Here is an 18,146-nt window from a genome sequence, read left to right as displayed (position 1 = left end):
TATACTTCTTTACAGCAGGCCAGGACCTGATAGCAAAGCCCTCCAGCATCCATCTCAAGTTTTTACATATGCTATTGTTTTCAATGTAGCACAGAAAAGGAATATTTTATCTATTAAGAACCTTGCCTGCTGTAAGTATTCCACAAAACTGCCTCCAACATCTGGTGAGTATGGGTAAGATAAACCACGGAGCTGTAAAAACCCTAAGCATCTGTTGCCTTTGGAAGGATTCTGAATCAGAGACACTTCCATGATGCTGAGGATATTTAACCTGCCTCTCTAATACCTGTCTTTTCAGGGAATTCCTATGACTATTTTCTCATTAAAATAAAAAGCCATAAAAAGTCATATATATATATATGTGTGTGTGTGTGTGTGTGTATGCATATATATAATCTATCTATGAATGTATGTAACCATCCATCTATCTATTCATCTATCTATCATCTATGTAATCTATGTATTATGCATCCACCTATCTATCTATCTATCTATCTATCTATCTATCTATCTATCTATCTATATCATTTATCTAGTGGGGAGCTGTGCCATGACACACAAGTGGAATTCAAAAGAAAACTTGTGGAAATCAGCTCTCTCCTTACATCATATGGGCTCCATGGATGGAATTCGAGTGTCAGGCTTGATGGCTAGCACTTCTACCCATTGAGCAAACTAACCTGCCCCCCCCCCCACGTCTCCTCTTAATGCAATACAAGGGGAAGTTTGTTCACAGAGATAGGCACATACATCGAAATGGTGTAACAATGGGCCTTTGGTGATGTAGTGGAAACTGGAATAAAGACAGCTGCAGACCAAAGATGTCCAACTACCACCAGAAGGTAGAGATGGTAAACAGTAAGTTCTACTAAACTGGAGTCTCAGAGGGAGTTGACACTTTGATTTTGGATGTCAAGTCTCTAGAACTATGAACCAGCCAGGCTGGCACTTTGTTATGCCAGTGCTGTCAGGCTAGCATATCGTGGAATAACGATAGTAAGAGTATTGTATGCCCTGCTTATGGTTACTATTGCTGTGATAAAAGATGACCAAAGCAACCGAGTATGAAAGGGATTATTTGGCTTATACCTCCATATCATTGTTCATTGTCAGGACAGGAACTCAAGTAGGGCAGGAACCCGGAACCAGGAACAGACAAAGAGGCTATGGAGGAATGATGCTTACTGGCTTGCTTCTCATGACTTGCTCAGCCTGTTTTCTTATAGAATTATAACCACTAGCCCAGGGATGGCATCATCCAAAAATAGGTCGGGCTCTTCCTCATCCATCACTAATTAATAAAATGCCATAAAGGCTTGCCTACAGGTTTGTCTACAGCCAGATCTTAAGTAGGCATTTTTTTAAACTGAGGTCCCTGGTATAGGAAGTCCTTCTGTATATGTGGTTTTTTTTATTGGTTAATGAATAAGGAATCTGTTTTAGCCAGTGGCTTTGCCGAGTAGAGCTAGGCAGGAAAACTGAACTGAATTCAGTGAGAAGGGAGGCAGAATCAAGAAACACCATGTAGCTTCCAGAGGGGAAAGATGCGAGCTGCCAGCCGGAACCTTGCTGGTAGGCCACGAGCCTTGTGATAAAATATAAAATAATAGAAATGGGTTAATTTAATATGTAAGAGCTTGCTAGGAATATGCTCTAGTGATTGGGCAAGAACTGATTTAAGTAACACAGTGTCTGTGTGGTTATTTCAGGAGTCTGGGCAGCCAGGAAATGAACAAGCAGCCTCCTACAACAGTTCTCTTTTCTCAGATGATTTTACCTTGTGCCAAGTTGACATAAAACTATCCAGCACTGCACACTATTGATAAACGTAACAATTTTAAGATGTACACTGAATGTTTAAAAAGTTCGATTTCAGAGAGCAGGGAAATGGCCCAGTTGGGAAAATGCTTACTGCGAAAGCGTGAGGATCTGAGTTTGGCACCTCAATTCTCAAGGAAAAAGCCAGACTCCTCAATGCGCACTCGTAATTCCAGTATTGAAAAGTTGGACACGAGTAAATACCTGGAGCTTGCTGGCTAGCTAGTCTAGTCCAATAAATGAGATGAAGGTTCAATAAGAAACACTTTCTTAAAAATAGAGGGGCCATACAGATGGCTTGCCATTCAAGTTGATAACCTTAGTGTGGCCCCTAGAACCCATGTAAAAGGTTGGATGTAGCAATGTGCATCTGTAGCCTTAGCACTCCCATGGTAAGATAGAAGGCAAAGACAGGCAGTACAGGACCAGCTAGCATTGAGTATTCTATGCAACGGCAGAAATAACAAGAGAGACTCTGCCTCAACAAAGTGGAAGACAAGAATAGACACCTAAAAGTTGTTCTCTAGCCTCCATATAAAATCTGTAACACACACACACACACACACACACGCACACACACACACACACACACACACACACAAAACCAAGCACAAATAAAAAGAAAAAATAAGTAAAAGTTAATAAAATGGAGAGCATTTGAGGAAGAAATCCAGCATCAATCACTGGCCTCCACATATACATACCTGTGCAAACATATGTACACACAAACACATATACACATGTATTAGTAACTTATCTTGCTGCTACAACAAAATACATGACACAAGCAATTCAAGAAAAATGTAATGGTTAAATTTTTTCAACTTGACACCAGCCTGAATCTTAATGAGGGATTCTCTTTATTGGTTTGGCCTATAAGCACATCTTTGTGGCACTGTCTTGATTACTGATGTAGGAAGAACCAGCCCACTGTGAGCAACGCCATTCCCCAGGCATGGGGTCCTGAACTATATAAGGGTGGAGAAATGAAGCAACTAAAAGGCAAGAGAGCATGTATGCATGCATTTACCTCTGCTCTTGACTGTAAATATGATGTGACTAGCTGTTTGTACTGCCTGCCTTTACTTCCCCACAATGATGGACTGTAACCTGGAATTTTGAACTAAAATAAACCCTTTCTTCCCTAAGTTGTTTTTATCAAGATATTATGTTACAGAAACAGAATTGAAGTAAACTAGAGGGGTTTGTTTGGGCTCCAAATTTGAGGATACATCCATCATGAGAGGAAAGGCACCATAGTAAGAGCTTAAGGTCAGCTCACAGCGTATCTGCTGCCAGAAAGCAGATAGTAATAAACATTAGTGCTTAGCTCATTTTATTCTTTTTATTCACTCTGGGACTCTAACCTATGGCATAGTGCTTCTTACATTTAGGATGGACCTTTCCACTTCAATCAACCTAACTCAGAAGTTCCCTCAAAGACATGCCCTGAGATTTGTTTCCATGGTGATTCTAAATGGTGGCAAACTGACAACCTTCACAACTTTACCTTTTGCCAACTTGACAACTGAATACATTAAAGTCATAGCATTCCACCTTGACCCCATAGGCTCATGGCCATCTCATAACGTAAAATCCACTTAACCAACTTAAAAAATCCTCAAGATTTTCACAGTTCCAACGCTGCTTAAAAGTCCAAAGTCAAAATCTCAGCTGAAATTCAAGGCAATGTGTTAACTGTGAGTGCCCACAAAATTAAGAAAAAACCCAACAAGTTACATTTATGTGGTTGTTTGAATGAGAAATACCCCTATAGGATCATGCATTTGAACATGTGATCCCTGGATGGCACTTTTGGCAAGGTTTATGATGTGAAACCTTGCTAGAGAAAGTATGTTACTAGGGGAAAACTTTGAGAGGATATAGCCTCTCCTACTTCCATTTTTTCTCTCTGTTTCATGTTATTTTGCTTGAGGATGCAATCTCTCAGTATCCTGCTCACCATGCCTCCCTGCTGTGATGCGTCTTATCTTTCTGGAACCCTGTAGATATTTGAATGGGAATGGCCCTCATAGGCTTATATTTTAGAATATTTGATTCCCAGTTTGTGGAACTAGCTGGGAAGGGATTAAGAGATATAGCCTTGTGAAATAAATTATGTCACTGGGGATGAGCTTTGGAGTCTCTCTCTCTCTCTCTCTCTCTCTCTCTCTCTCTCTCTCTCTCTCTCTCTCTCTCTCTCTCCCTTCCTCCCTCTCTGCATCATAGTTGTGGATCAAGATACAAGTTCTCAGCTACTGCTCCAGTGCTATGTCTGTCAGTCTTTTGTCATGTTCCTCACCATGATGACCATGAACTCACCTTCTGAAACTTTAAAAAAGTCCCCAATTAAATTCCATCTTTTATAAGTTGCTCTGGTCATAATGTTTTTTCACAGCAATTGAAAGGTAACTAGAGAAACCATAAGCCCAAATATTCAGACACTTCCTTCTCTAAGTTAGCTTCAATTGGGGAGTTTTGTCATAGCAACAGAAAGGAGACTAATACAATCTTCCCAATATACAACAACACAGAATAAACATTCCCATTCCAAAAGGGGAGAATTGGGACATAGTAAGCAATAATCATATCAAAGCAAGACTGAAAGCAAACATAGAAAACACCAACATCTAAATCACCATGCCTTGTATCTAAGGATAATATTAGAATCACATGGATACCAAAGATCTCTAATATCCCCTTCTCTCCAGGTCTGCCTCCTCTAATACACAGAATAGTGATTATTGGACTTACGTGTAGCTTTCCTCAGAAGGTACCCTCCAATCTTGCTATCTCCCAAATCTTGTGGCTTCCACTGCAACTCAGACTTCACCTTCACATTTTCATACTGTGCCCTCTAACAACCTCCTTGCAGGAACTCCAACTCAGCTACACATCGCCTTGTCTCAATGATTCTGCGGAACTACTGTGCAATACTCTATGGCCCAGTTCTCAATAGATTACATGTATAATCCTATTTACGTGGTAGTTTTGAAATGATTAAATCTTAGAAATAGAAGGCAGGTTAGGATTTAGGCAGGGATCATGAATAGGACAGGGAGATGATGAATGTAGTTACAAAAGAGAAAAACAAATGAGTCCTTTGGAAATGCTCTGAACCTTGACTGAGGTCCTGAATATATAAACATATATGTACATAATATAATTGTGTAGGACTTAAAACATGCATGTGTAAATAAAACTGAAGGTATAATCAAATCAGTGAATTACATGTCAGTATACTGGATGTAATATTATGGTGTACTCTCTCACCATTTTACCATTTAGGAAACTGAGTAAAAGCATTAGTGAGCCTATGGATTATGCCTAACAACCAAATGACCCCACAACTACCATGATAAACAAATTCATTTTAAATATCATTATGAAACTATTTGCTTTTTAAAATTTAAATGGCCAAAGAGAAAACAGGGAGTACAGTCAGGATCGTAGCAGGAGAGACAAGAAGAAATGGTTGGATTTCAGAGGGAAAGGATTTTGAAAACAGAACTGGAGCAAAGGGGTCAAGGCCACCATGGGGATACCCAAGGAAACAGCTGACCTGAGCTAGTGAGAGCTCACTGACTCTAGAATGAGAGTAGGAGAACCTGCAGAGGACCAAACTAGGCCCACTGGGGACAGTTGTGAGTCTGTGGGGCCACTGGCAGTAGGCCAGGATTTATCCCTAGTGCTTGAACTGGTATCTAGGAGCACACTGTTTTTGGAGGGATATCGTGCTCAGCCTAGATATAGTGGGGAGGGTCTTGATCTTGCCTGGAAGTGAAGTAAAGTGTCAGACTTTGTTGACTCTCCAAGGGAAGCCTTACCCTTTCTGAGGAGTAGGTGGGGGTGGGGTGAGGGAAGGGTGGAGTGGGAGGAGGGGCGGGAGTGGGAATGGGATATCTATGTAAAACTGAGAAAATATTGCATTAAAAATTCATAATGAAAATGAAAAATATCAATACTCAAAAAAGGAAAAACCTGACAAATTTTGCTGAGGGTTACATGCAGGGTGGAAAAAAAGAGTAAATAGCATTGGAATTTTAAGCTGGAGGTATCTGCTGATGGAGGAGATTTGGTAGGAGGGGAAGAAGGAGAGGTTAATGATGGAGGAGTGTCTATGTGTTACTTTCATTACTAATAAAGAAAACTGCCTTGGCCCTTTAAGAGAACAGAAAATTAGGTAGGTGGAGTAGACTGAACAGAATTGTGGGAACAAGGAAGTAGAGTGGGGGAGATGCTTCAGGCATTCGCCATAGTGAGTCTCCATGCTGCTCCTCTCCGAGATGGACGCAGGTTAAGATCTCTCCTGGTAAGCCACACCTCGTGGTGCTACCCAGATTACTAAATATGGGTTAAAGCAAGATATGAGAAATAGCCAATAAGAGGCTACAGATAATGGGCCAGGCAGTGTTTAAAAGAATACAGTTTCCATGTAATTATTTCGGGTGTAAAGTTAGCCGGCGGCCGGGTGGCAGGACGCAGCCCTGCCGCTTTCACACTACAGGTTAAGATGTTAAAATGTAGGGCCAGAATAAGATCCTCAAATCTACAAAAAAAAAAGAAGAAGAAAAAGAATAAGAAAAAAAGATAGAAAGAAAAAAAGAAAAAAAACCTAAAAACCAAGACTTCAAGAAAGATTCTCAAAGACTAGCCCCAAAAACACATCCCTCAAACTTTGCTACTTAGTTGTGAGAGTATTCCTTGTTCAGATGATTCAGGGTCTACCTGCTGTAAGGAATTTTTAATCTGCAGGTAGTGTTCCGGGGAGCATGAGCCTCAGGACTTGAGATGTCACAGCCCACAAATCTAGGAGAAAGCATTCCCCCTTTCCCAGCAAACAAAAGAGCGGCTGCTAGTGCATGTTGCAAAAGTTTCTGAGGGTGGATATTTTCTGGTAAATACTGTATAAAGAATGACTTCAGTATGCCTCTTGAATACATTTTTCCACTGAGGGCTTGCTTGCTACCCCCAGGTCCAGCCTGGAAGTCTTATATTTGATAAGAGACTTCAGGAGAGATGGCCCTGGCTGCCACCCTCTCTCCATCATGTTGCTAACCCCATTTGTTGGCTCATTCTTGATTCTCTGCACTTGTATTAGAATTCTCTTTTGGGAACCCAATTAGGGCAAACTCATCAAGCAAAACAGATGTGCCCTCTGTATGAAGTACATATACCAATGTTTAATGTGTTGGTATTGAGAAACACAAACAACACTCTGGCACTGCTCCCATAACACCTGTCACTTCCGGACAGGACCACATAGGGGAGGGAAAAGGAGGGAGGAAGAGAAGAGGATTGGAACATTTGGGAACATAGCTGTCTCCCACGGCTGCTTTTCCATGACTGGAAAAGCAATGAAAGCGAATGGCAGGAACTCAGTTTCCTAGGCCCCTGGTGAGGCAATGAGAGCTCTAAGCCAATTAGTTTCACAGAGAATGAGAAGGTTGCTCAGTTTGGGGAAACAAAGCATGGAGGGGGCTGAGATGGAGACAGGAGTTTTCTCCAGTGGCGAGTGTGTATAGCTGTCAGTATTGGGGACACGAAAATGATGGAGGGAATTGCTTTCTTTAGTTTGACTTCAATACTCAAACCTAATGATACCAGTGAGTTATGAGAGACAAAGGAAGTAGGTTTAGGTGGGGACAGATCTCTTGATAGCCAGTCTTTCTATCAACCTGGCTCAACCTGTTTGTGGTCTGGGACCCATTGAAACATTTCAAAACACTCTGCTGATCTTGAGCTTTTTTAGCCTTATACTATGGTGCAAAATCTAACTTTATTGAGTCCACACAAAATACCTTCTCTAAATCATACTCAGTAGATTCCTTCCTGTCTCAGGAAGCTAAAGAAGGAAACTAGAGAGAGGATAAGGTTCTTCAATATATAAGGGATTTTTAAAAAGATTTACTTACTTTATGTGCATAGGTGTTTTATCTGCATGTTTGTCTGGGTACTAGGTGAGTGCCTGGTGCCCACAGAGACCAGAAAAGGATACTAGTTCCTCTAGAACTGGAGTTACAGATGGTTGTGAGCCACTACGTGGGTGCTGGGAATCAAACCCAGTACTTCTGAAAGAGCAGCCTGTACTCTTAAATAGCAAGCCACCTCCAGTCACAAATTATTTTTAAAGGACAAATTTATGGAGTCACCTCATTTCCCTCTCTTCTTCTGAGGATTCCTATTATGCATGTAATTGTGGAATATTCCTTTATATTATATAAATATATGTCACTGTGATTGGTTTAATAAAGAAGCTGACTGGCCAATAGCTAAACAGGATAAGGTGGGAGAACCAGACTAAGGACACTCGGAAGAAGACTGGAGTCAGAGGAGTCACCAATAAGACACAGAGAAGAAGCAAGAGGTATAAGATGAAAGAGAGATAATACTACATGGAAAATGCAGATTATTAGAAATGGGTTAAGTTGTAAGTGCTAGTTAGTAAAAAACCTGAGTTATTGACCTAGCATTTATAATTAATATCAAGTCTCTGACTGATTATTTGGGAGCACTTGCCAAGACACAGGAATAACTCTGCCTAAAAATGGTGGCCAAACATCCAGCACCTACATCCACATAAAACTTGAGAGCTTTAAAAAGGTTCTAAACACACAAAAATTGAGCCAAATAGAGCTTCCTAGTCTCATGTCTCTCATGCCGGCCACAGTACTGAGATGCATCTCATTGCAATTGTCTGTGGGAGCAGTCAGTCACCAGCTGCCATGAACTAAGGTAAGCTTCACTGGTAAGCACTGACATGGCAGTATATCATTCATCTCATGTGATCAAAAAAAACAATACAGATGTTGAGTAAAGACAGATCTGCATGGGATAAAAACCTCTAAATGGATTACAGTGTGTTTAAAAATATACATAGGCTTGGGAGAAAAAAAGAGAAAGGATAGAGATAATAATAGATTTTAAAATAGTCTAAAAATAATACTACAGTCCCTAAAAATGGAATAGAGTAAAAAAGAAAATAAGCTACATAAAGATGAAAATACATAGTCTTGATTCTGTATGTTATTATGTTGTCTTTAGATTTTCTGATTGTTAATAATGAAATGTTAGCTGTTAAAACAATAGATTATGAAAAATGCTAGATTAAACTGACCTCTATATTTTAAAAAATTTCTTGATTTTAAAATGGAAGCCACAAGATTAGTTACTTTGAGGAAGAGGTTTTGCTTTTATTTCCACAGAAAATGAGAGGCTGTAGATTCATTCCAGATTGATATGGGCTAGGTTTGATCAAGGATGATCCCTTGAAAGTCCAGACTGTAAAGACAAAGAAATAAACCTTTAAAAAAAACCCTGCATGCTTTACCTTCTCAAACATAAAACAAAAAATCATTTTTGACTAACTTGTGTACCACACAGTCTATACGTATATTAATACAGATATATATGTTATCTTTAAAAGTTTATGTATTTTCATAACAAGGAAATGAGATACCAATGAAAACAGACAGCCCAGGTGATCCAACATGTCAGAATGCCTCTGTTGCAGCTTTCTGAGTTCAACATCCAGAAAATCTTCACGGCTGCTGGTTCAGATGATCCAGCCTCATAGACTACTACAGAAAAGACTTAATCATTATCCCAATTTTTCTCAAGGTCCAAAGATACCAGCACCCCTAAAGAGGACGTTGCCTAGAAAATAACACATATATTCCCAAAAGATGGCTTATGGATGTTTATTATCATTTAAGGGTAATTGGTTACAAGTTGTTATTGGTAATTATCAAGAAAAAAAGCTGAACAAATCAGATTAGATCCAGTGATCTTGTTCTGAATAGAAAAAGGAGAATATATAAATGATGCAATAAAATAGTAGATTACTGAATCTACTTTTAAAATTAAAAAACAACTACTAGTCTTAAATATTTTACATTGATATGGATTTTATTGATACAAATCTAGAGTTATTTTGCTGTACTATATGTATGTTTCTACTCTTCTTTGAAATATTGTGTTCATGCAAATCTTTTTTAAAATATAAGGTATAATTAAGAAATATGGGCTAGTTGTCATCTAGTTGTAGTCATATTAGGTATGACTTCAAGGTTAAACAGATATAGTTAGATAGATGATCTTCAGACAATTCAAAGCCTAACAGAATATGACATTTAAAATGTTTTAATAACATAAAGCTTTTCTTGACACCACAAATTTACTTCAAAGATGATGATGATGGGCATCGAAGAACCTCCATTTGGAGTTTGTTTGCTTCATGGCAAAAGCTAGCCATTTGGACAAGGAAAGTGCCCCTTGCCTCAATTGCTGACAGTGTACTATCCAAAGTGGACCAACAGGATGCAAAAGAAAGTGACTGTCAAACTTTGCCAAGACAAAGTTGAACAGTCCTTCAAAAGTCCCTGCTTCTCAAAAATGTCTGTCAGATATATTAGTCCTGTGGGCCAAAAATGGATGTTCTAACATTACAGAAGAACTTTGGGTGACTGTTTAGGCAACCAAATGTTCCTGTCATTAGGTAATATTTCACCATTTTGGGGTCTTTGATAGAGTTAAAGACTAAATAATTAAACTGAAGGTTTTCCTTGGTTATGATTAAAAGATAAATTAGTTCCCATTTTTTGTCCGGCAATCTTGTCTACTTCCAGTATCCAGGAAGATAACTATATGTTTTTCTTTGGGTTCACCTTCTTATATAGCTTCTCTAGGATTTTTTACGAATTATAGGCTCGATGTCCTTTATTTATGGCTAGAAACCAATTATGAGTGAGTACATCCCATGTGGTGGGATGGGGGGATGGGAGGGTGTGGAGAGAAAAGTGTGAAGTGGAGGATGGGAAGAGTTTGGGGGAATAGGATGGTTGGGATATAGGAAAAGTGGATATGGGAACAAGGAATTATATATCTTACTTAAGGGAGCCATTCTAGGGTTGGCAGAGACTTGACTCTAGAGGGGTTCCCAGGTGTCCAGGAAGACGCCCCCAGCTAGGTCCTTGGGCAGCTGAGGAGAGGGTGCCAGAAATGTACAGATCCTATTACCATACTCATGAATATCTTGCATATCACCATAGAACCTTCACCCGGCATTGGATGGAGAAAATGACAGAGCCCCACATAGGAGCACCGGACTGAGCTCCCAAGGTCCTGATGAGGAGCAAAAGGAGGGAGATCATGAGCAAGGAAGTCAGAACCGTGAGGAGTGGGTTTACCCATTGAGACGGTGGGACAGATCTAACGGGAGACCACCAAGTCCAGTCGGAATGGGACTGATGGAACAGGGGACCAAACCGGACTCTCTGAATGTGGCTGACGGTGGAGGAGGACTGAGTAACCAAGGACAACGGCAATGAACATGAACTCTACAGCATGGACGGGCTCACTGTGAACCTTGTCAGTTTGGTTGCTCACCTTCCTGGACTTAGGGGGAGGTGGGAGGACCTTGGACTTAACATAGTGAAGGGAACCCTGATGACTCTTTGTCTTGGAGAGGGGTGGAGTGGGGGTATGGGTGGAAGGGAGGGGAGGGAAGGGGGAGGAGATGGAAATCTTTAATAAAAAAATGAGAAGAAAAAAAGATAAATTAGTTATAAAACTTCAGACTCATGAAGATAAGATGGGTAGTATTTTTTCTAAATTTACCAAATACAAATGGACTGGATATTGTAACTGAAAGTCTTACTTTTTAACTGTTTTGGTGTATATAATTTTACTATGTTAAAACCTTGTTTTTTATTTAGACAAAGGGGGGACTGTGGAATATTCCTCAATACTGTATAAATATATGTCACTCTGATTGTTTTAATAAAGAAGCTGACTGGCTAATAGCTGGACAGAATAAAGTTAGGTGGAAAAACCAGACTAAGGATATTGGGAAGAAGGAGAGTGGAGTAAGAAGGTTGCCAGAAAGACATACAGAGGAAGAGAGGGTATAACATGAAAGAGGGACAATACCACTTGGCAGAATTCAGATTAATAGAAATGTGTTAATTTAAGTTGTAAGAGCTAGTTAGTAATAAGCCTGAACTATCAGCCACACATTTATAATTAATATCATGTCTCTGAATGGTTATTTGGGAGTGACTCCTGAGACACAGAAAAAATGAGCCAACATATAGTGGTGCATGTATGGCTATTTCACAAGCCTTTCAGGTGTTGTCTTTTGGCTTCTTATTTCTGTTTATCAGACTGCCCAATAATCATCTACCTTTGAGTTTGCTGTTGAGCCATTCTATTAAATTTTTCATTTCAGTGATTATGCTTTTCAACTGCCAAATTTCTATTGTATTCTTTTTCTAATATTTCTTATTGATTTACTTTATTTGATGAAAATTCATTGTGATAGTTGTCTTTAGCTTTTGAAATATGGTTTTGTTTAATTCTTTGAACATACTTATAATAACTACTGTGAAGTTGGATTGCTTATATTAGGCATAGTACATGTAGAGAGATTTTTCATTGACTGCCTTTTTGGTATATAGATTATACTTCCTTGTTTCTATGCATTATATTTGTTTTTTCATTGACAACTAAACATTTTAAATAAAGTATCATACAAAATTTAGAGATGTATCTCTTCTCTGTGTCTTGGTGTTGACACTTGCTTTATTTAGCGACTTGACTAAACTAAGTATGTGACTTTGGGTAAACTATTAACCTTATATTGTACAGTTTCAAATGTCCCTACTGAGGCCTTTTTCTTTTATGGTTATTTTTAAGATTTATCACTCATTGGTAAACATAGTTGGAGGTCAGAGACTAACTACTTATAAGTTGCCTGTTTTAATGTTTTCACCCCTGCCTTTAAATGGATATGTAGCTGGGAGATTGCAATTTCAGGTCAATGGAAAACTTTTTCAGCAACTAGTGTTTTCAGTTCTCTAATATTTCTGAGTTAAGTATATTCTGTGTCATGAGATTCTTCCTTTTTATCTGAGATGAGTGTGAATTTAGCAAGACCCTTTTAATCTGTCTTTTCCATGATATTTTAAGGTTATAGCTGATTTATCTCTATCAGTATCTCTGATCAGTTCTCTTCCTGATGCTATTTTAGTGTGCATGTATGCATGCACGCACGCATGCATGCATGCATGCATATGTGTGTGTTCAAAAACATTCCAGGGCATGAGTTTCTCTAGCCTCTAATCCAAAACATCTTCCCCATCACTCTTTGCATCTTGACCACTTATCTCATAAATAATATTACTTCCAGGATACTGCAACTACTTCTCTACCTAGATCCTTTCTATGGATTGAATACTGTAGGTTTGGGCTGTTGCCACTCATGAGTGAAATTTCTGCAGTATGTAGGTGGGAAAAGAGGATCTACTGATAGTAAACAACCTCTATTACCTTACCAATATACTAATAGATCTTTCACACTAGGGAACTGGGAAAAATACAAGAGTTGCCTTCTTGTCTATAACTGTGCAGGTAGGGTTGTTCAGTCTGCTGAGAGAGTAGAACCACAAACAGCACTCGAGGCATGGTGCGTGCCATCTCTGGCTCCTCAGATGCTGTGAAATAGATGTCTCTCAATTTTGGTTTATCCCAAAGACTTGAAAATGTTTTCTTTGTGAATTTTAACTAGTTTAACAGTTGTATCTCTACAGGAATAGATTACTTGAACTGCTTACACCAGGGAAGAAATTGTACAAACTTCTTATGCAAGACTGAGATCAAAATTACAGTTGAGGTCTTATGATTGAGAACCAGAACCAAGGTTGGATAGAGAAAGTAAAGGCTGCCATCATTATTAGTCTGGATCAATAAAGAAGTAGACAGGAAGAAAATTCAGCCATGCCATGCAAAATATATGTGTTATAGCCATCCTTGATCTGGGTTTACTTCTATTTTATCCTCACAAGATGTCACAAATGGCTGTTTGCATAACTGACAACAGATTTATAACCCATTCAACTGAAAATGCATCTGTCTACTCTGAAGCAGGATATGTCCTCTGTATTCATTCCCACTCCCTTAGTAAATGATTTCCTGGCCAACACTGGAAGGAAGAAAAAAATCCTTAGTGGTTCCTTAGTCTGGTGTTTTGGGAGATATTCCCCTACTTTGTTGGAGTAGAAAATTGAAAACCACCTTGTAGAAATCAACAGAATGCCATTGTGTTACATGGAACACATGAGAGGATGAGACAAAACAAGAATTAGGTCAGGGCCTTGATTCATATGTCCAAAGTTCATCCTTTTTCTCTTAGAACACCAAGATCTTGAGCAAGACATTTAACTTTTCATTTTCACCTTTTCTCCTCTATAAAATGAGGTTATTGATGGCTTCACAGTATTCCAGAGGTGATAAAAAATAATCTTGCCTCTGCTTATCTCTTTAACCCATCTCAAAACTAATACCTTTTTTCATTCAATACACTCAAAACACACTGTTTTTTTGTGTTACTTGTACACATCAAGTTCTTTGTACCCTTGGGAACTTTTATAATATATTCGCTCATCTACAGGTTATCTTTGGAAGTTCTTCATAACTTTAGTTTTTGGTAACAGCTTAAATATAATTTCTGAAGAGTATGCCTGCTGTGGGCCAATGGTCTGTACCCTGTCACTTGTATTTTAAATAAACACTGATTGGCCAGTAGCTAGGCAAAAAGTATAGGTGGGGTAACCAGGCAGGAAGTAGAGGTAGGGCAACAAGAATTCTGGGAAGAGGAAAGAGTCAGTCTGCATTCATTAAGCAGACACAGAGGAAGCCATTTAGGACTTAATGACTGCAGAAGCCAGGCAGGAGAGAAACCTCAGTCAACAGAATTGTGCCCAACATGTGGACAACTGTATCCACAGAAAATCCGAGAGAGCTTGAGAAGTAATTCTAGATGCAAAATAACAGCATTAAGCACAGCTTCTTGGTAGCAATTTCATGGGTTTTCTCTCTTTGCTAGAGGCAAGGATTCTCATATAAGAGAGGCTTCCTGACTCAGTTTACCTGCAAAACCTTGAAGCTCTTTTAAGAGGTCCTGCCACAAAACACTTAAATAGTGTTGATGAAAAGCTGACTGCATACTTTTTGGTGGTATCAAGGACCTTGAAATGCCATAGAGTTGTGGCAATAAACATGGCTCTGGCCAGTACCTCTGCCATGAGGCTAGACTCAGAAAAAAGCTAAGGAATGGGCTGGATCCAGCTGTCAAAGCCACAGCTTTAATCTTAGCCATATTGCTTAGCATATTAAAGACTTGTGTGGTCAGAAAAATAGAGATATACAATAAAAATAGATTCAGATGAAGTAAACCTCTAAATGGTTTACAGTGTGTTAAAAAAATATATGTAGGCTTGGGAGAGAAAAGAAAAAAAATGATAAAGTCCTTAAAATAAAAAAGAAAGAAAAAGAGTAGTTGGGTGTGGTGGCACACCCCTTTAATCCCAACACTTGGGAGATAGAGGCAGGCAGACCTCTGTGAGTTCAAGGACAGCCTGGTTTACAGGGTGAATTCAAAGACAGCCAAAAATACACAAACACTGCCTCAAAAAGACAAAAATTAAAAATAAAAATAAAAGAAATACAGTTTAAAATAAATCCATGTAAAGATGAAAAATATACAAAGAGTATGGATATTGTATGTTATTGTATTGTCTTTAAATGGTTTGATGGCTGAGGAAGGAGCAACAGTTGCTAAAAGACATTTGATTATAAATACTGCTGGATTAATACAACCCATATATTTTAAAAATGCTTTGACTTCAAAATTTAAGTCAAGAGATAGGTTACTTTTAAGAAGAGGTTTTGTTTTTGTTTCCACAGGAAGTGAGAGGCTGTGGATTCATTCTGGATTAAGAAAAATCAGGTTTGACCAAGGAAGATCCCCTGAGAAAACTCTGATAGGAGGAATGGCCCAGATGTCCGAGTTTTACATCCAGAACAATTCAAATACTGCTGGCTGAGATGATCAAGGCTCACAGGATATTCCAGTCAGGACTTGACCATAATTCTAAATTTTCTTTAGGTCCCCATAAGATTATCAGCACCCCAATCAGCAATAAGTAGCCTGGAAAACTATGCCCACATTCCCAAAAATGGATTAGAGATTTTTGCCTTTGTTTAGAAAGTTGGTTACAAGTTGTTGTGGATGATGGTCAGTAGAAAAGCTAAACAAAGATTTGATTCAGAGTTCTTGTTTTTAAAAAGAGGGGAGTGCTGTGGGACGATGGTCTGTACTCTGTCACTGTATTTTAAATAAACACTGATTAGCCAGTAGCCAGGCAGGAAGTATAGGTGGGGTGACCATGCAGGAAGTAGAGGTGGGGCAATGAGAATTCTAGGAAGAGGAAAGAGTCAGTCTGCATTCATCAACCAGACACAGAGGAAGTGAGACACAGAGCAAGCAAGATGTGACTGCCTCACCAAAAAAAGGTACCAAGCCACTGGCTAACACAGACAAGAATGATGGGCTAATATAAAATGTAAGAAAAAGTTAATAAGAAGCCTGCGATACTAGGCCAATCACTTTACAATTAATGTAGACCTCTGTGTGATTTCTTTGGGACTTAATGACTACAGGAACTGTGAAGGACAGAAGCCTCAGTCAACAGAAATGACAATTCAATTTAAAATAAAACCAAACAAAAAATTGTATGTTGTGCCCATTCCATCTCATTTTATTTTTTCATGACATTTATCAATACCCAAACATAGAGACAATATAACTTAATTGGATAGTGCCAAATGCCCTAGGTTTAAATCCTGTTTCTATAAGTGTTTGCTTACAGTTTTAGAGGGTTAATCCATGATCATCATGGCAGGAAGCAATCAGGCATGGTGATGAAGCAGTAGCTGAGAGTATTACATCATGATCTTTAGGAAACAAGCAGAGAAAGAGAGAATGGGTCTGGCATGAGATTTTAAAAACCTCAAAGCCAACCTTCAATGACAACCTCCTCTTAATTCAACAAGGCCATGACTCCTAAATCTTCTCAAACAGTTCAACTGGAGAATAAGAATACACATGAGCCTTATATGATCCTATTCTACATATAATAATTATGCAAATTAGAAATAATTTTGTGTACTGCTATTAATCGGATTCCAGGATCTACCATTGGGTTCAAAAAGCAAAGTTAAAAATAGTGTTTACAGTATGCTCTCTTGTACCTGGGTTCGGGGAAAGGTAAGACTAGGAATGTGGAGTTCTTTTTCTTTTTTTTTTTCCTGAGGATACCAGATGAAAGTATTAAAAATCCTTTGTGTAGCCTGTTTTGTACGTAACATATTTTTTTGTTTGTTTTTTGTTTTTTGGGGGGGTTTTTCATGGTTCTTTTTATATTTAAAAATTTCCATCTCCTCCCCTCCTCCTCCCCCTTCCCTCCCCTTCCCTCCACCCATAGACCCCCTCCCTCCCTCTCCAGGCCAAGGAGCCATCAGGTTCCCTACTCTATGTTAAGACCAAGGTCCTACCAACTATCCCCAGGTCCAGGAAGGTGATCAACCAAGCTGACAAGGTTCCCACAGAGCCCTCCATGCAGAAGAATCAAAGCCCAGCGCCATTGTCCTTGGCTTCTCAGTCAGCCTCCACCATGGGCCACATTCAGAGAGTCCAGTTTGGTCGCATGTTCCATCAGTCCCATTCCAACTGGAGTTGGTGATCTCCCATTAGTTCTGTCCCACCGTCTCCATGGGTGAACGCACCCCTCACGGTCCTGATTTTCTTGCTCATGTTCTCCCTCCTTCTGCTCCTCATCAGGACCTTGGGAGCTCAGTCCGGTGCTCCAATGTGGGGCTCAGTCATTTTCTTCATCTATCGCCAGGTGGAGGTTCTATGGTGATATGCAAGAAATTCATCAGTATGGCTATACGATCTGGCCTTTTCGGGCTCCCTCTCCTCAGTTGCCCAAGGAACTAGCTGGGGGCATCTCCCTGGAAACCTGGGAACCCCTCTAGAGTCAAGTCTCTTGACAACCCTCAGATGGCTCCCTTAATTAAGATATATGCTTCTCTGCTCCCATATCCACCCTTCCTGTATCCCAAGCATCCCATTCCTCCGAGCTCCCCCAATTCTCCCCTTCACGCTTTTCTCTCCCCATCTGTCCTTGGCCCCGTCTCGCCCCACCCTCAAGTTCCCAATTTTTGCCCGGCGATTGTGTCTACTTCCAATACGCAGGAGGATTACTATATGTTTTTCTTTGGGTTCACCTTCTTATTATCTTCTAAAGGATCCTGATTTGTAGGCTCGATGTCCTTTAATTATGGCTAGAAACCAATTATGAGTGAGTACATCCCAAGTTCATCTTTTTGGGTCTGGGTTACCTCACTCAGAATACTGTTTTCCATTTATATCCAATTGCATGCAAAATTCAAGATGTCATTGTTTTTTACTGCTGAGTAGTATTCTA

The sequence above is a fragment of the Arvicola amphibius genome, chromosome X (assembly GCF_903992535.2).
Source record: "Arvicola amphibius chromosome X, mArvAmp1.2, whole genome shotgun sequence".
NCBI classification, from domain to species: domain Eukaryota; kingdom Metazoa; phylum Chordata; class Mammalia; order Rodentia; family Cricetidae; genus Arvicola; species Arvicola amphibius.
The sequence above is the reverse complement of the archived record's forward strand: the minus strand, read 5'-3'. Positions refer to the sequence as shown.